We start from the raw sequence: 18,025 nt of genomic DNA, 5'->3' as shown, positions 1-18,025 counted from the left end.
ATTTGCGGCCCGTATAGTTGTGAAAAAAGTTTCCTTTCGTCTCTGGGTGCACTGAAGCGGAGGGCTGAGGTGTGTGCAGTGTGGCTTACTGGTTAGCATAGGCGTCCGCAAGGACGGTGACGGAGTGACGGGAAGGGGGAGGGGAGCGGGGACGAGCGATCACGTGGCCCTCCAAGAATCCTGGAATCCTGGTAGAAGCTCTTTCTTCAATACAGGAGTCTCTCGAATTTCGTGATTGTTTGTAACGCTATTGCATTAGGTGCTAAGTTAACGTTGCCTTAGGAATGACTAGGTGTCTCGTGATTTTTTTCAATTTTTAATTTTTTATTTTCTTTAGCTTTCATGCCGTTCACCAGAAATTATGCAGATTTCTTGGCGTTGTGGCAGTGTCCACGTTACTTTGCTGTCGAGACAGGTGCGAACATTTACGGAACAGTACTGGAATGATATCATCAATCTTTTCTCTGTCTCTTCCTGGTATATCACTTTCTGTGCAGCAGAATAGGACGTATGAAACATTCTGACGTACGGATTGGAAGCACAATATAAACATTGCAAACGTAAAAGTGCCGTTCTTCCTTTCTTAATTCCGTCGAGAACACACCGTCCCCTTGCCATACAACGAAATCTCAATAACAGTTTACCAGTTGTGATTCTTCAACTTCTCCCGGCGTATTTATTGCTCGAACAGTCCACGGGTGAACTGCAGGCCCATAGTGTTCAACGAGCACAATATCGGGTGATCAAAAATTCAGTATAAATTTGAAAAGTTAATAAACCACGGATTAATGTAGATAGAGAGAGAAAAATTGACACACATGCTTGGAATGACATGGAGTTCTATTAGAACCGAAAAAAAGACACCTCATATTGCTAGACGCGTGAAAGATCTCTTGCGCGCGTCGTTTGGTGATGATCGTGTGCTCAGCCGTCACTTCCGTCGTGCTTGGCCTCCCAGGTCCCCAGACCTCAGTCCGTGCAATTATTGGTTTTGGGGTTACCTGAAATCGGAAGAGTATCGTGATCGACCGACATCTCTAGGGATGCTGAAAGACAACATCCGACGCCAATGCCTCACCATAACTCCGGACATGCTTTGCAGTGCTGTTCACAACATTATTCCTCGACTATAGCTATTGTTGAGGAGTGATGGTGGACATATTGAGCATTTCCTGTAAAGAACATCATATTTGCTTTGTCTTACTTTGTTATGCTAATTATTGCTATTCTGATCAGACGAAGAGCCATCTGTCGGACATTTTTTGGTATTTTTTTCGGTTCTAATAAAACCCCATGTCATTTCCAAGTATGTGTGTCAATTTGTACCTCTCTATCTACATTATTCCGTGATCTATTCAGTTTTTAAATTTATGCTGACTTTTGGATCACCTAGTATTTCGGCCATCAGACGTATCGCCATCATCTGGTGCCCTGATGAACTGAGCTCCTGAGGGCGGGTAGCCGTCCTAAATCCCCTTCCCCCGCGAGGCTTCCCTCGGCGGTCCGCGCCCGCGGCCGCCCGTCGGCGGTCGCTGAGTGGCTGGCGTCAGCGGCTGTGGTGGAGTCGGTGTAACTGCCTCGTCCGTGCAGGTCGCTCGTTCGTTTCCTTTGCCGAGCCTCTCTTTACTTGGACTTAGTGCTGGTTCCCATGCCTTGTTGAGGTTATAGCAGCAATCTCTGCTGATGAGTCCGTCCTTGGTACGAATTTCGATAGCTGTCCTAGTATTTAGATGTCTGTGCCAAGACCTTGGTATGTTGGTAGTCCATTTCGTGATGTTCTGACAAACAGTGCTCTGCGACTGCCCACTTGTTGGGGTACATAAGGCATGGGAACCAGCACTGAGTCTAATTAAAGAGAGGTTCAGCAAAGAAAACGAACGAGCGACGTGCGCGGACGAGGCAATTACACCGACGCCACCACAGACGCCGACGCCAGCCTCTCAGCGACCACCGAGAGAACGCCTCAAGGGGAAAGGGGATTTAGGACGGCCTCCTGCCCTCAGGAGCTCAGTTCGTCAGCGCACCTGACGATGGCGACATGTCTGATATCCGAAATATTGTTCCCGTTGGACACTATGGACCGGCAGTACACCCGTGGACAGTTCGAGCGTTTACCAGTCGTCTGCATACAAATACGAACCGTGATGGTTTGCCAATTCGACTTTAATTTCTACACTACAGAGCTTTTGCAATAAACTCTGAACACCACAGCCGTCTGCATTTTATTGTAAGTCCAAATACTTCAGAATCGCATTTTGTGGTATGAGTCAGGAAAAAAAAAACTAAATTCCCAGTAACTGGAACCTTCGCAACTCTGAGAGTTGGAATACAGTGTCACATCCAGTCACGGAGCTCCTTACCCACCAATCCATTGGGTATGGCTGCACAGCAGTTTGACACACTGGGGAGTTGGGATTAGAGATGGTTCAGTCCTAGGCTGGTAAAAATCCAACCTACTAGCCAATATCAGGAAGATTTTGGAAGAGCTCTATCTTGTTAGTTACAGACCACAGGCTACACTTAACATACCTAAGCTCAAAAAATAAAGTTTTCAAAACAAATTTTGTTACATTTAGTTATTTATTTACTTAACTTGATCTGATTAGGGAAATCAGACCCTCTCTCACATCGGATCAGGGTTTCACACGTAAAGTATATATTACACCATACCTATTTAGATAAATAATTCTGAAATGATTTGTGTTTCTACAGATGCGGTGTGAACAGATTATACTGACTACAAACCAACACTGTTATTATGGCATTACTTGTACTACTGCAGCTGCAGTGTTAATATAATAATAATAACCTAATATCAATAATAATAATAGAACTGACAACAATGGTGGCAGTAATATCAATAATGATTGTGACAATGAAGAGAAAAATTTACAGGTCTACGAATAAGATGTTTTCTGACACAGCCAGTTCTGAGAAAAGGAAATTTAAGGGAACTACCTCGCTAAGAATACTGCGAAATGAGGAACATCAGGTTGGAAATAAGGATCCTTAGTATATGTGACATTACCAGTCTTCTGAAGCTGTAGAAGTTATTTGGTTAACCACGCGACCGCTACAGTCGCAGGTTCGCATCCTGCCTCGGGCATGGATGTGTGTGATGTCCTTAGGTGAGTTAGGTTTAAGTAGTTCTAAGTTCAAGGGGGCTGATGACCCCAGACGTTAAGTCCCATAGTGCTCAGAGCCATCTGAACCATCTTTTTGTTATTTGGTTCTCTAACATCGTGCGGGAGGTTATTCCAGAGTCGGGTTCCTGCTACTGTGAAGGACTTAGGGAAAGTGACTGAATGATGGAATGGCACAGAAAGGATTTTTCTCTGTCGGGAAGGAATATATCTGCCATGTTTGTGAAAGAAGAGCGCTAAGGTCGAAGGAAAGACGTGAGGGACAGTGTTCATTGACAATAAAGAAGACGAAGGCTGTGGAAACTTCCGCGTACGTCTGCACGCAGCCAGCTGTGCATGGGACAGTGACATATGATCAAAGAGTTGAACATTCCAGATAAGACAAACACGGGTCATTCATAACAGTTACCGTCGCAATGAGCTTTCCTGAGAAACTCCTTTCAGGAGAACATCGTTGTAATGAATAACAGGAAGAGTAAATATTTGTACAAGTTGGTTTTTCAGGTCAAGTGGGAACAGCTTTTTATAATTTTGTTGGGTGTGGTGATATATTAGTGCCTTCTTACACATCACAGTTACGTATCTAGTCCAATTTAGATTTTCATCTCTTACAACTGCTAGTGTCTTTTGCTGAAGGAGGGAAGTTGATATTTGTCCCAGGAGCGTTAACAGAGTATATCAAGCACAATTTTAGTTTTTTTTCAGTGTAAGTAAGGTAAAAACTAAAAACAAAAAATAGAGTTCGGATGCGGATTCGACCTCACTACCCTCAGATTACCGTACGCACACTTTTCAATGCGCCATCCGCTGCCTGGGTTCGACCTTCACATAAATGGGAATGGCCTCTTCCGACCGACACTAACACTACTTTTTTTCGTAATTGCTTGGCCATCTGGAGCTTCTGTTTTTGTCATTCTCATTTCTAGCTAAACCCTGGGTGTTCAATTAACACAATGAAGACCCAAAGAAGCTGGTATAGGCATGCATATTCAAATACAGACATGTGTAAACAGGCAGAACACGGCGCTGCGGTCGGCAACACCTTTATAAAACAACAAGCTTATGATGTAGTTTTTGGATCAGTTACTGCTGCTACAAGGGCACCTTATAACGATTTAAAGGGGGTTAGAGTAGAATATTTTTTCATGTTTTTGGATGTTTATCTCAGTATAAATTTTGAAATTTTCAGAATAAAATTACACACGTATCACTTATAAGTCACATGGGAAGCATTTAATTTTTTAAATATAATCTACACCGGTTGAAAATGTTAAAATTTTCACCTGCATGACTTCAAGATCAAATGATATCGGTAATTTTTCATATAGAAGGTTGTGTATTGCTGTGATATAAAAGTTAAATGTCATGTCATATCCAGAAGAGTATGGGCACCAGGTGGAGGAAGTTGAAACAACGTATGAGAGACACAAACTTTCTGATGGTAAAACCATAAGAGAGAGGCTGACAGACGAAGTGATTGATGAAGTACAGCAGTATTATGGGATGGCCATTACAAATAATACTGAGGATTTGCTCAGAATGAAGCACGCAATATGGGCTACCTTCTTTCACAGACTGTCAACAGATGAAAAACCAGTACACTACCTTTTCCCTACTGGACCTGATTCATGGAGAAACTGCCGCAAAGCCCAGTACTAAAACAGTTCATTCTGACATAAATATTCCATCCTAGCAGCAGTCGTGGATATCATGAAACCTATTTACAGAGACCTGACAAATCCTAAATTACTTAAGAAGTATCTGCATAGTGAGACTCAAAATCCCAGTGAGTTGTTCAGTAATCTTATATGGACTCGCTTACCAAAAAATGTTTTTGTTGGAACGAAGAAACTAAAGCGGGGAATCAATGATGCTGTTATTGTTTTTAATGATGGCAGTATTGCTAGGCAGAAAGTGCTACAGCATATGGCAATTAATCCCGGAGCAAAATGCATCAGAGAACTTGAACGGATGGACAAGGGTATACAGCACAGCACAAGGGTACACAGCACAGTTGCCTGCTAAGGAGTTTAGAAAGAAGGAAAGAAAAAAAAACTTGGGAAAAAGATCATGATATACAGCATGGTGCAGGATGCTTCTGAGAGACTAAAAATAAAAAAAATTAAGCATATATTAAGTGAGTTACAGTGTCTTGAAACTTTAGAAGCCATTCCTGATTATTTACATTTTCTGTTGAATTTTTCTCTAAATCTGAGAAACCACTTCAAATTTCTAGGGAGTAATAACATACATATCCTGAGTCTACTGAACTAAAAGAAGAACGTAAATTTATATATAATTCAAATTATTTAATATAACGTACAAAAAAGGTACATATAATTTTAACTGTGTAACTAAAAAATTGTGTTTCCGAAAGGAATTGCTGAAATGCCATTATTGTAGTTCAGTAGACTCAGAACATGCAGTTTAATGTCCTGTAAAAGTGTCATGTCCAAGGGTACAGTGGTTCCTGAAATACAAGGATGCCAAATCATTAAATTTAGCATTGCCGGGTTAGGGAGTTCCGACTCCCCTTAAGTGAGTTTGAACGTGGGGTTATAGTCAGCGCACGAACCATGGGACACAGCATCTCCGATGAGGAGATCTTTTTCGATGCAGTACGAATGGGACCAATGACGACTGAAGAGAATCTTCCAATGTGACACAAGTGCAACCTTTACGCAAAGTGATGCAGATTTCAATGCTAGCCCATCAACAAGTGTTTGCGTACGAACCATTCAACTTAACACCATCGATGTGGGCTTCCGTGACCGAAGGCCCAATCGTCTGCCGTTGATGACAGCACGACACAAGGCCTTACCCTCGCCTGGGCTCCTCAGCACCGACATTACACATTTGTTGCACAGTCGAAGGAGTTTCGTTCCAAATTGTATCGAGCGGATGGACGTTCACGGTTATGGAGACAATCTCATGAATCCATGGACACTGCAAGTCAGCAGAGGACTATTCAAGCTGGTGGAGGCTCTGTAATTACGTGGGGCGTGTGCATTTGGACTGGTGTGGGACCACTGATACGTCTTGTTACGACTCCGACAGGTGCCATATACGTAAACATTCTGTCTGATCACCTGCAACCATTCATGTTCACTGTACATTGTGATTCATTTCAACAACTTCATCAGGACAATGCGACACCCCGCCCCTCCAGAAGTGCTACAGAGTGGCTCCAGAAACACTCGTCTGCGTTTAAAAATTTCCGCTGGCCACCAAACTCCCTAGACATGAACATTATTGGGCGTCTCCGAGATTCCTTGCAACTAGCTCATCACAAGAGATCTTCTTGTACTCTTACGGATTTATGGATAGCCCTGCAGGATTCATGGTGTCAGTTCTTTCACGCACTACTTCAGACATTATTCGAGTCTATGACACGTCGTGTTGCGGCACTTCTTCGTGCCCGTTGGGGCCCTTCGCTGTATCAGGCACGTGCACCAGTTTCTTTGGCTCTTCAGTGTAAATGATGTAGGCTGATGTTTTAAAAATGTAATTTATCAATACCAACGCAAGAAAAATTATCATTCAAAACACAACAGGCATTTGTTTACCTATAAACTTGATAACAAAGGATTAACGAATAAGTAGGACAAAAGAGTGAGACCCGTGTCATCTCCAACTAGATATCGATGGAAAATTGAGACATTTCACTGAAGTTGATTGACGTAACATTAAATTCGATTGGGGTTAACAAAAGTGGATAATGAGTATTGCATAAAACAAAATGATAAAAAGAGTGAAAGCAAAAATAAAACAAGAAAAAAATCATAGACAAACTGAAATGAGTTAGATTTCAAAGACCGAAAGTCATGTTACGAAACACGAGTAAAATATCACCCCTTGCATATGGATTACTTGACAATGTGAGTAACCGTTTCAATATCTACCTAGTAAAAGAAGAATGCGGGAGGTAGTCTGATTGGTTCGCCTGCCTCTCGCATACTTCAGATGATATGGTGACGTGAAATTTGTCTACATGTCATAACAAAACGGTCAGAACGTCTCGCATTGTTCCTACCATCGCGCCGCAGCCTTACCAAACACTCGGCTACGTTTATGGCAGCAGTTAAAATCGGCCAAGTCGCAGAACTCCGAAGCCAGCGCAAGCACGGCGCCGGCCCTAGACCAAGCTTAGTATTGCGGACTTTTAACTGAACGGACACTGAACCAAGAGCGCCCTCCTTGAATTTCCCTTAACTTCCACACTAAGCTTTGTTGAGGCGCTCTCTTCCTGTTGCAATGGCCAGTCGCAGGTCATGGTGCGAAGACCCTTCCAGCAACAGAATTATAATAGTACGTCTTCCTCCCATCAAGTTCGTGTAAAATCTTTGTCGACCAATTGACAGGGTACAGAAAGTGGAAACCACCCAGAAACTTCATTCGCACGCGCTACTAAATGTCCACAGCGCACCAAAAGTAGGAACACAAGGAAAAAATGGGGTATGGTTCCCAAGAATGCTTTGAAAGATGTTATCGCATCCTACAGAAAGCCACTTTGCAGGCCTGCAGAAATATTTCTGGCGTAAGGGAGAGTCTAGCCATAGAGATGGGTTACTCAGAGGAAGTGCCGTACCCTCGTGGCAGCCGAGACGGCTGATTGCTGTGGGATGATTAGTGTTGAGTACCACAAATGGTATCTTCCATCGTCGACATAGCTGTGGGCGCTGATGGATTTCCCAAGACGTTTGCGTGCAGAATCCCATCGCGTATTTGTCTCCGCAGAGCATAAAGTAAAGCGTAAATAATATGAAAGTAATGACTATATGGGTTTAGCAGATCACATCATTCATATCGTACGCAGTTTGTACTCTGACCACGAAGCCACGGTGAGAACTATGTGTGAAACAATAAAATGTATTAAGATTCAGAACGTGGAACGGCAAGGCTGCGTTTTATCACCTTACTTACTCAATCGGTATCCAGAGCACGTTATGACCAATGCCATATTAGATGAAGACGAAACCGGGATTAAGGTAGCTGGGATAAATATAAACAACCTTAGATACGCAGATGAAACTGTAGAGTTGGCAGAAAGTTAAGAAGAGTTAAAGAATCTCTTGATGAAGCTGAAAGAAGAAAGTGAAAATGCTGGTCATAGGCTGAATGTTGAGGAGAAGGATATTATGGCAACTGCACCTGTCATTTGATGGCAAGAGGAGAAACAATGGAGGTAATACATACGTTAAATTATCTCAGTTCTCAGATTTCAGCTGCTGGTGGCTGCAGCCACGCAATCAGGAGACGCTTGCTGATTGGTAGCGAGGCAATGTCAAATTATGACAAGGTTTTAATGAGAAGAGAGATAGATTTAGCAACAAAGATCCGTATCATAAGGGCTAGGGTCTTTCCAGTTGTGATGTGCGGATATGAGACCACAACCACTTGAAAGGCGGAACGGCGAAGAATGACTGCTTTGAATTGTTGTGTTGAAGGAATCTTCTTAGAGTCCCACGGACTGCAAAGAGACCGAATAGGTCAATATTAGAACAAATAAAACCATAATGCTCCGTGGAAGATCTGATACTAAAACAAAAGGTGACCTGCTTTGCACACATCATGAGAAAACATTTCTACATCTACATCTACATCCATACTCCGCAAGCCACCTGACGGTGTGTGGCGGAGTGTACTTTGAGTACCTATCTCGGTTGTCCCTTCTATTCCAGTCTCGTATTGTTCTTGGATAGAATGATTGTCGGTATTCCTCTGTGTGGGTTCTAATCTCTCTAATTTTATCCTCGTGGTCTCGTCGCGAGATATACTACTTGACTCCTCGGTGAAGAAATGTTCTCGATACTTCAAAAAAAGCCCGTATCGAGCTACTCAGCGTCTCTCCTGCAGAGTCTTCCACTGGAGTTTATCTATCATCTCCGTAACGCTTTCACTATAACTAAATGATCCTGTAACAAAGCGCGCTGTTCTCCGTTGGATCTTCTCGATCTCTTCTATCAACCCTATCTGGTACGGATCCCACACCGGTGAGCAACATTAAAGCAATGGGCGAACAAGTGTACTGTAACCTACTTCCTTTGTTTTCGGATTGCATTTTCTTAGGATTCTTCCACTGAATCTCAGTCTGGCATCTGCTTTACCGCCGATCAACTTTATATTATCATTCCATTTTAAATCACTCCTAATGCCTACTCCCAGATAATTTATGCAATTAACGGCTTCCAGTTGCTGACGTGCTACATTGTAGCTAAATGATAAAGGATCTTTCTTTCTATGTATTCGCAGCACATTACACTTGTCTACATTGAGATTCAATTGCCATTACCTGCACCATGTGTCAATTCGTTGCAGATCCTCCTGCACTTCCGTACAATTTTCCATTGTTACAACCTCTCGATATACCACAGCATTATCCGCAAAAAGCCTCAGTGAACTTACGATGTTATCCACAAGGTCTTTTATATACATTGTGAATCGCAACGGTCCTACGACACTCCCCTGCGGCACACCTGAAATCACTGCGGAAGACTTCTCTCCATTGAGAATGACATGTTGCGTTCTGTTATCTAGGAACTCTTAAATCCAATAACACAATTGGTCTGATAGTACATATGCTCTTACTTTGTTCATTAAACGACTGTGGGGAACTGTATCGAACGCCTTCCGGAAGTCAAGAAACACGGCATCCACCTGGGAACTCGTGTCTATGGCCCTGTGTGTCTCGTGGACGAATAGCGCGAGCTGGGTTTCACATTTAACAGTGCAAGGAACGCTAATGCTAGGAAGGATCCAAGACACTGGAAAGAGTGGACGTCACGGGTTGAGATGGATAGATGGCATCAGAGAAGTAATGTGTTACAGCGAGGAAAGACTACGGGAGAATGTAAAGGACAGAAGAAATTGGCGTGATTTGTTCATGGGGTCAAGGAAAATCGGAACGGACTAAATAGTAAGTTTGTATAAAGACAAAGAAGAGTAAGGAATCGTTAATGGGGATCACCAGTATGTTCATTCTGAGGTTCGTCAAGTTGGTGTATCGACTGGCGCAGAAAATAAATCGAAAATTTACATGTCCGACAATTTTGTGAGTGAAAGTAAAACCAGAGATGGCTGTCGAGAATGACCTGCCGTCACTCAGGGTTTGAATAGCCAGGTAAGGGACAAACACCGCCCGTTTTTGCGTAAGCCCACACGCCCGTGTAGCAAATTCGTCCACCCTCCGTTTCTTGGTATATTGCCTGTAGCGAAGAGTGGGAACAAGTCCTCGCGAAAACACGCCGGTGGGCGAAGGTTATTTAATGCTGAAGAGGACACTCTGACACTGAATGAGTGAAGAACTTCCGGCTGTTCCGAGCCGCGGCGCACAGACAATGGCTGCTGCTGCCTCCGCCGGCGCTGCGAGCGCCTGCCGCTGCGGCCAGCCGGCGCACACAGAGGCGGCAGCCACGGAGCAGTACAGGGGCGCTAGCGCCGCGGCGAGGCGCGGTGCATTATAAACGATTGCTCATCTGCATACCAAAAGCGCCGCCGCGGCGCGGCGCTGCAGCACAGTGCCTGCGCCGCTGGCCCACGAGGGGGTGGGTGTCTGCAGGGGTGTGTGTCTGCGGCCGCTCCGGCTGCCCCATTTACATTTTTCTGTGCCCTACTGCGGGCAACTAGCGCAAATGGGGCTTCGTTTGAAGCGGATACCACTTTTCATCAGCCCATAGTTCACTCTTACGCGACGAGAGCCCAATTCTTCTCCAATCGTTTCAGAAGATTCGATACTGACTAGGCGAAGCATGCATCGAATTATTAGCCACACCCACATTTATACGTCACAGACCACTGTGCAGTGCGTCACAGAGGCTATTTCGTGCTAATGTTACCAACATTGCGTCCAGTTCCATTCGCATATTGTGCAGAGGAAAAATGAGCATTTCTGTGTACCACTCTCTGCTCCCTACGGTATCTTACGCCACTCCCACGATCACTTCGTCAGATACACGATAGCGGCAATAGAACTGTCGCTCACTATTCCTCTAAGGACAGTAGTTCCCAGACGACCTACCCTGAGTGCAGTCAGACATTACCTAGTACACCCGCCCTCCTCTCACCCCTGTCCCCCTCCCCAACATTAATACCAACTTTAGCACCTAACTAAACTGTAGAACGAAACACTTTTCTTGGAAGACTTTTATTTTTAAAATGATGAGAGGTGAGTGATACTTACCTAACTAACCTAAGGACATCACACACATCCATGCCCGAGTCAGGATTCCAACCTGCGACCGTAGCGGTCATGCGGTTCCAGACTGTAGCGCCTAGAACCGAACGGCCACTCCGGACCGCAAGAAAGCTAGCTACCCACAGTGAGGGTAGACACTTATTAGGATACATGCTTTCCCTGCATTGGGGTACTTGCTTTATCTGCATACTACAACCCCATTTAAAATCACTCCGTTTCAGATGTGATCATTGCACTTACTGTTCGTAAATCACTTGATTGCTGCACTCCTTACTTCTGAACTGGCAGAAACTGGACGACTTCAGGCTAGTAATGCTTTGTGTCTAACCACTCTAGTAATAATAATAATAACAACAATATTAGAGCTGTGTACACTACTAATGTAGCCCTTATGTAGTTACTACTGTGTAGTGCTCTCAATCTCTTTCGAAGCGAGTAATGAGGCAATTTCTGCAGAACTACAGGTACTATCTACAAATTGGAGAAGACATTTTCCTTAGGTATTTAGCAATTGTTACGTATATGTCTACTTTTATCATCAGCGATGTACGGAACGAAGCACAATATGTTTGAAGTGGATGACTATGTGAGGAACCTACGTCAGACACACGATAACGGCAATAGAACTGGCGCTCAGTATTCCTCTAAGGAGAATGGTTCCCCAACTTTCTTAGACTAGTACCCCTGAGTCCAGTCAGACACTCCCCACCGTCATTACGCTACTATTTGAGAAAACGTAATTATTGATAACTCATACAATCAACATTCTTCTTACAAAATTGTGATAACAGTGGGCAACAATGAAAATGTAAATCGAATGAACATATCCAATTCCTATCAATTTTAATCAATATCACAAAGAAAATTCAAAATTACCTCTAGTTTTAGTTTTACACTGATTTACTAGGATCGGATGATTATATACGGATTTCCATGTTACGTTTAAAATCAAGTATTATAATGGTTTGTCAAAGTCATAATAATTAGTAACAATGCATTATATTATTTGCCCTGGTCTTACTTCTGAGCAATATTTTGGATATAAATATTCTGATACCAATTTTATTGATCTTTTTGTCTCACTCCTCTTCAAATTCTGTGACTTCATTAACGCATGTAATGATTTTTGTACATTTGTTTCAAGATTAACTACCAGATGTTTAAGTTGACTGCTATTGAAGTTAACCAAAATGCCACGAGTTTGTGTTAACAGTGATGACGCATTTTGCTATGTGTGTGGAGAAGTGACATTTGCTTCACGAAAACAGCTAATAACTCTTTCGATTAGAAAAGGCTTCAGTTGTTATTTTTGGTGCAAAAGAGGTGATTAGGAAGAACAGGGCTCCACATGTGATCTGCAAAACTTGTGGCAGCAAATTCACGAATTGGATGCATGGGAAAGAACGTTCAGTGCCTTTTGCAGAGCCCATAATATGGCGTGAACAAACTAACCATGTCAGTGACTACTACTTTTGCGTGGTTCCTCCTATCAGTATGAGAATATCTAAGAATAAGTTCTATCCTAACATTCCATGTGCCATACGTCCAGTTCTGCATGGGGAAGGATTGAAAATACCTGACCCACCGACAGAGTACGAAATTACTTCTGATGAGGATGCTGAACGTCCTGAACCATATACATCACAAGATCCAGAATTCATCCCAAATATATCACCAACTGATGATCCACAAAAATTGTCTCAAAATCATTTAAGTGATCTCAAAAGAGATTTGGAGTTCTCTCAAGTGAAGGCTGAGATTTTATCATCAAAAGTGCACCAGCGCAATTTTCTGGAAAGCAAAGTAAATATTTCGTTCTACCGCGTACGAGAGCAACAGTTTACACCTTTTTTTAAAATGTAAGATAGCCTTCTGGCATGTGTAGACAAAAATGGTCTAAAGAAGCTTTTCAAAATCAATTACAACCCTGATGGGTGAAGACTGTTTGATTTGTCAAAGCTGAGCTTAAAAGCGGTAACTTTACATATTGATAATGAGCTTCCTACTATTCCATTTGGGCACAGTGTGGATATGAAAGAGTCATACCGAAACATGAAAATTTTATTAGAAGCCATCAAGCATAATGACTCTCAATGGCAGATTTTTGGTGACTTTAAAGTGGTTGCACTACTATTAGGTATGCAGTTGGGGTATACTAAATACTGTTGCTTTCTCTATGAATGGGATAGCCAAGCTAGTGCATCTCATTACAGTAAACATTAACGGCCCACCAGAAAATCTCTTCAACGAGGTATAAAGAACATTAAGAGCAAACACCCAGTAGACACTAAAAAGATTCTGCTCCCGCCCTTGCACATCAAGTTGGCTCTCATGAAAACTTTGTTAAGAGAATGAACAAAGACTGTTATGCGTTTAAGTGCTTGAAGCAAAAATTCAATTACTTAAGTGATGCCAAAGTAATGGAGGACATCTTCGTAGGCTCACAGACTCGACAGCTTTTTGGAGGCCATACTTCTGATGGAATCGTACACGGTGATAAAGAAGAATACATGGGAATGTTTTAAGACAGTCTGTTTACAGTTCTTAGATAACAAACGAGCAATAAATTACAAGGAGATTGTACATAAATGTTGTCATCTTATGAAATACTCGGTTACCACACGTTATTGAAAATGGATTTCTTACATAGTCATCTTGACTTCTTCCCCAACGATTGTGGCGCTGTAAGTGATGAACATTGGGAGCGATTTGATCAAGATATTGCCACATTTGAGAAGAAGTATGTTGCAAAGTGGAGCCCTACAATTTTAGCAGATTACTGCTGGACTGTAATAAGGGATGTTCCCAAGTATTTGTATAAACGTCAAGCCAAGCGAAAACGGTCATCTTCTGAATTTATCTCTGAACAAAATTTGTAATTGTATACACTCTACATAAGGGCATTTAACATATGAAATCCCTTTTATACATTTGTGATCAGTTAATCTATATATTTCCTTTTGTACTTTACATACTTCTGGTACAAAGTATACTTACAAAGTATTTTCATTCATGCAATATTATCTACATTTTTCTTAATATTTTACTTTTGTACTTCCAGAATGGCAATGAAATTTATCAATGCACAACACATAACAATTAAAGTAATTATTCACTTAAAATTTGTTAAGCTGAATCTTGGAACATGAGTGCATATTTAGTTAGTGAGTTATTTGCATGAAAATGTAGATTACCTTTAAATAAAAATTGATCTGAATACTTATGAAGATGATGATTTTGTATCATTTTATACTCAAATAAACTGAAATAACTCAAAATCATGCAATGTACACACTTTCACTTCAAATTTGTTGCTCAGTGTAATAGTAATGATATTTTTAAAATAATTTAGTTTCATGACTGAAACAGAATCTTATCGTTTAGTCTGTACCCCTCAGAAAATTTCATTTTATCCCTCAAGGGGGTAATTACCCCAGGTTTGGAACCATTGCTACAATGCCACCTCTATTTATGCAGCCAAGGGAGTTTGACGAGAGAAATGTTTTGCCTACACTCTAATACGCGCTGCATCGACTAATTACGATCCTTCAACCTAGTCTTTCAGTCCGGTAGACTCCAGTTGTCATGTCTACTCGATAGGCACTCCAATCGCAGGAGCACTACTCTACTAACTTTCTTGTATCTATTAGGTTGGTATATAAGTACGTAGCATTCTTGTTTTGAATGATGACATTCCGGTTGCTCTGAGCTTATTTATCAACTGTCATTTTTAATTTGTAGTTCACTGTTGTTGCTTCTGTTTAAGTATTTTTATTGGTCATTTAGAGGTAATGAGTGGAGCTGTGGAACCTAGAAAATGGAGTGCCGTATGGAGGAATCGAAACACTTCCGACATGTTCTTCAGTGTGTGTTGAGAAGGGGGCGGGCCACAGCGGAAGCTGCCAAAAACATTTGCGACGTGTATGGGGATAATTCCACTGGACACAGAAGGGCAAGAAAATGGTTTTGTCATTTTAAGAAGGGTCGTTTTGACATTACCGACGCTTCAACTTCAGGAAAACTTTCGTTCAAAGAGATTAATTCGTAATGGTCCATGTCATCGTACTCGAGAAAAGTCAAACGTGATGGACTGTGATCATTCCACCATCGTGCGACATACGCGTGCTATGCCGAAGGTTGAAAAATCGCGTGTATGGGTACCTCACACTCCAAGCCAAAATTACAAAGATAAGCGGGTGGCCATATGCGCATGTCAGCTTACTCGTCATCAACTGGCTCGTGAACAACACCGGTTATCTCTCTGCTGTATCGTTACCAGTGACACGAAATGGTGTGTTTATGCTATCATAAAGTTAAGAAAGGAATGACTGAGACCAAACAAAGCAGCGACATCCTGTACAAAGGTCTGCTCGCACCTACAAAAGATAATGTTATGTATTGGAACAGCGAGAGTGTAGTTTGCTACGAATTAATTCCTTGAGGAATAAACATAACTGCTAAAATTTCTTGTCAGCAATTTACACGATTTACACGTCTTGCAGACCAAGTCCAGGAGCAAGGACCACGACAACTCTCGCCCGCATTCTGCTAGACAGACAACAAGCTCTATACAAGAGTTGAGTTGGGAAGCCATTCCACACCGACCATATTCAGCTGACCTAGCGACCTCAGATCTTCACCTTTTCCGCTCTCTATCGAACAACCTTCAAGAAACTACCTTAGCGGATGAAAATGTGCTCCGAATGTTGCTCGACGAGTTCTTCGCCCAAAAACCACGTCACTTCTACAGTTGTGGAATGTAAAATTAACCCGGCGTCGACACGCTGTTGTAAATAGTGAAGGAGAATATATTATTGATGACTAAATCTCTGTTAGGTGTACTTTTTGTGTTTATTAAACTTGTGGAGAAACGCTACGAACTGATGCATCAACCCAATAATATACTTTACACGCGCATTGCACATTCAGTAACCAAATCATAAGATCTATGGAAAATGTAGGAAGATAATGTTCATTTAGAGCGCTGGCGGGGGTTATTAATTTACGGTGCGCTCGGGATCAAGAACTTGGTCGTTACATATATGGATAACCCATATTTTCTTTAGCCTTTCCCTAACGAAAAGATCTGTTCCATCTGAATTACGTTACTTCCAAGTGAACGTCGAACACCGCTTCAATTTTCCTCTCTCCTACCATGTACCGTCTTGGCGTGAAAAAACGTCGAAAATAGTCTCATATTTATCTCTCAGTTCATATTCTAAATGTACAATTAAAGCTTTTCTGAAACTCTACAACCTCATAATCACTACTCTCAATCTCTGCAAGGGGACGTCAGTAAGTTTCACATGTCGTTGAATACTAAAACCATTCCGAAGCAGTAGTAGTCCGTTGTCAGACGAGATTACGTTTCCTGAATTTCCTGCAGACACAGGTGTGCTGCGCTACCGGTAACAGGTGCATCACGTTTTGGGAGCTGCTGAAGGTACATTATTCTGTGCAGTAGTTGGTCAGTTATCAAGTTCACCAGTTCCACTGTAATGTTGTAATATCGAATGGCTGCTTGGCTCATAATAATAATAAGTTTATTGCAGCAAAACAGCCATACAGATTCAAAGTACAATGAATATAATGAAATAAATTAGAAATTTTACATATTGTGATTTGCATAGTCACTCATTGACCATGTCCATTTTGATACAAAGCTCTATATAGTAACCTTTGCATATATGATGTCTCAGTTTACATTCAAAGATTTCATTTGGTTCATGATACGGCGTGTTGTTGTAAATAAGGTTGTGGAAATTATGGACTGTCATTTTGGTGATCATGTGTCTCTTTTCGAAGTTTTCCTTTGTCCATGTTCGGTCAAACCATGGCCCCTGTGATGTAAGTTTTTGGAGATATGTAGTCCCTTTTTTCCTTCAGGGTTTTAAGTAGACTTTCCAGGGCGCTGCTGTTGGGTGGCATTTGGTTTTGTCCGTACGTCTTCATTGAGAAAGGGTTCCCTCGCCAGCAGGTGTAAAAGTGTGGATAGTGTTGTTTTGGACACACCTATTGCTTTCTTTATATAGGTCGCCTTCACTCTTTCTAGCGTTGTTAGTTTTATCCTTGTAATACGTGATCCGATAATTTCTATGGCCTACATCAGTATTGGGTGGGGCAACGGCCTTGCCACAGTGCATACACCGGTTACCGTGAGGTCACTAAACTTAAGCGTTGTCGGGCGTGGTCGGCACTGGCATGGGTGACCCTCCAGGCCGCCGTGCGTTGTTGCTATTTTTCGGGGTGCACTCAGCCTCGTGATGCCAATTGAGGAGCTACTCGACCGAATAGTAGCGGCTTCGGTCAAAAATATCATATAACGACCGGGAGAGCAGTGTGCTGACCCCTCGCCCCTCCTATCCTCCACTCAGGATGACACGGCGGTCGGATGGTCCCGGTAGGCCACTCGTGGCCTGAAGACGGAGTGCTTTTTACACATCAGTGTTGGGAAGATTTTGGCTCTGTTTATTATCATTCCTGTCTGTAGGCTAAGGGATCTGATGTATTGTATTTTATAGGTTGCCATTACTGCTTGATTTGCTTACTCTATTACATGTTTTGTGAAACATTTTGCAGTTGTTTGTATTGTACCCCTAGATACTTAAAGTCTGGTACAATCTACAGTTTTCTCTCCCGTATGAAGATCTCAGTTGATGCAGATGCTCATCCTTTCTGAGTGCCACCA

This window comes from Schistocerca piceifrons, chromosome 5 (genome assembly GCF_021461385.2).
Source record: "Schistocerca piceifrons isolate TAMUIC-IGC-003096 chromosome 5, iqSchPice1.1, whole genome shotgun sequence".
Classification (NCBI taxonomy): domain Eukaryota; kingdom Metazoa; phylum Arthropoda; class Insecta; order Orthoptera; family Acrididae; genus Schistocerca; species Schistocerca piceifrons.
Note: the sequence above shows the minus strand (reverse complement) of the source record.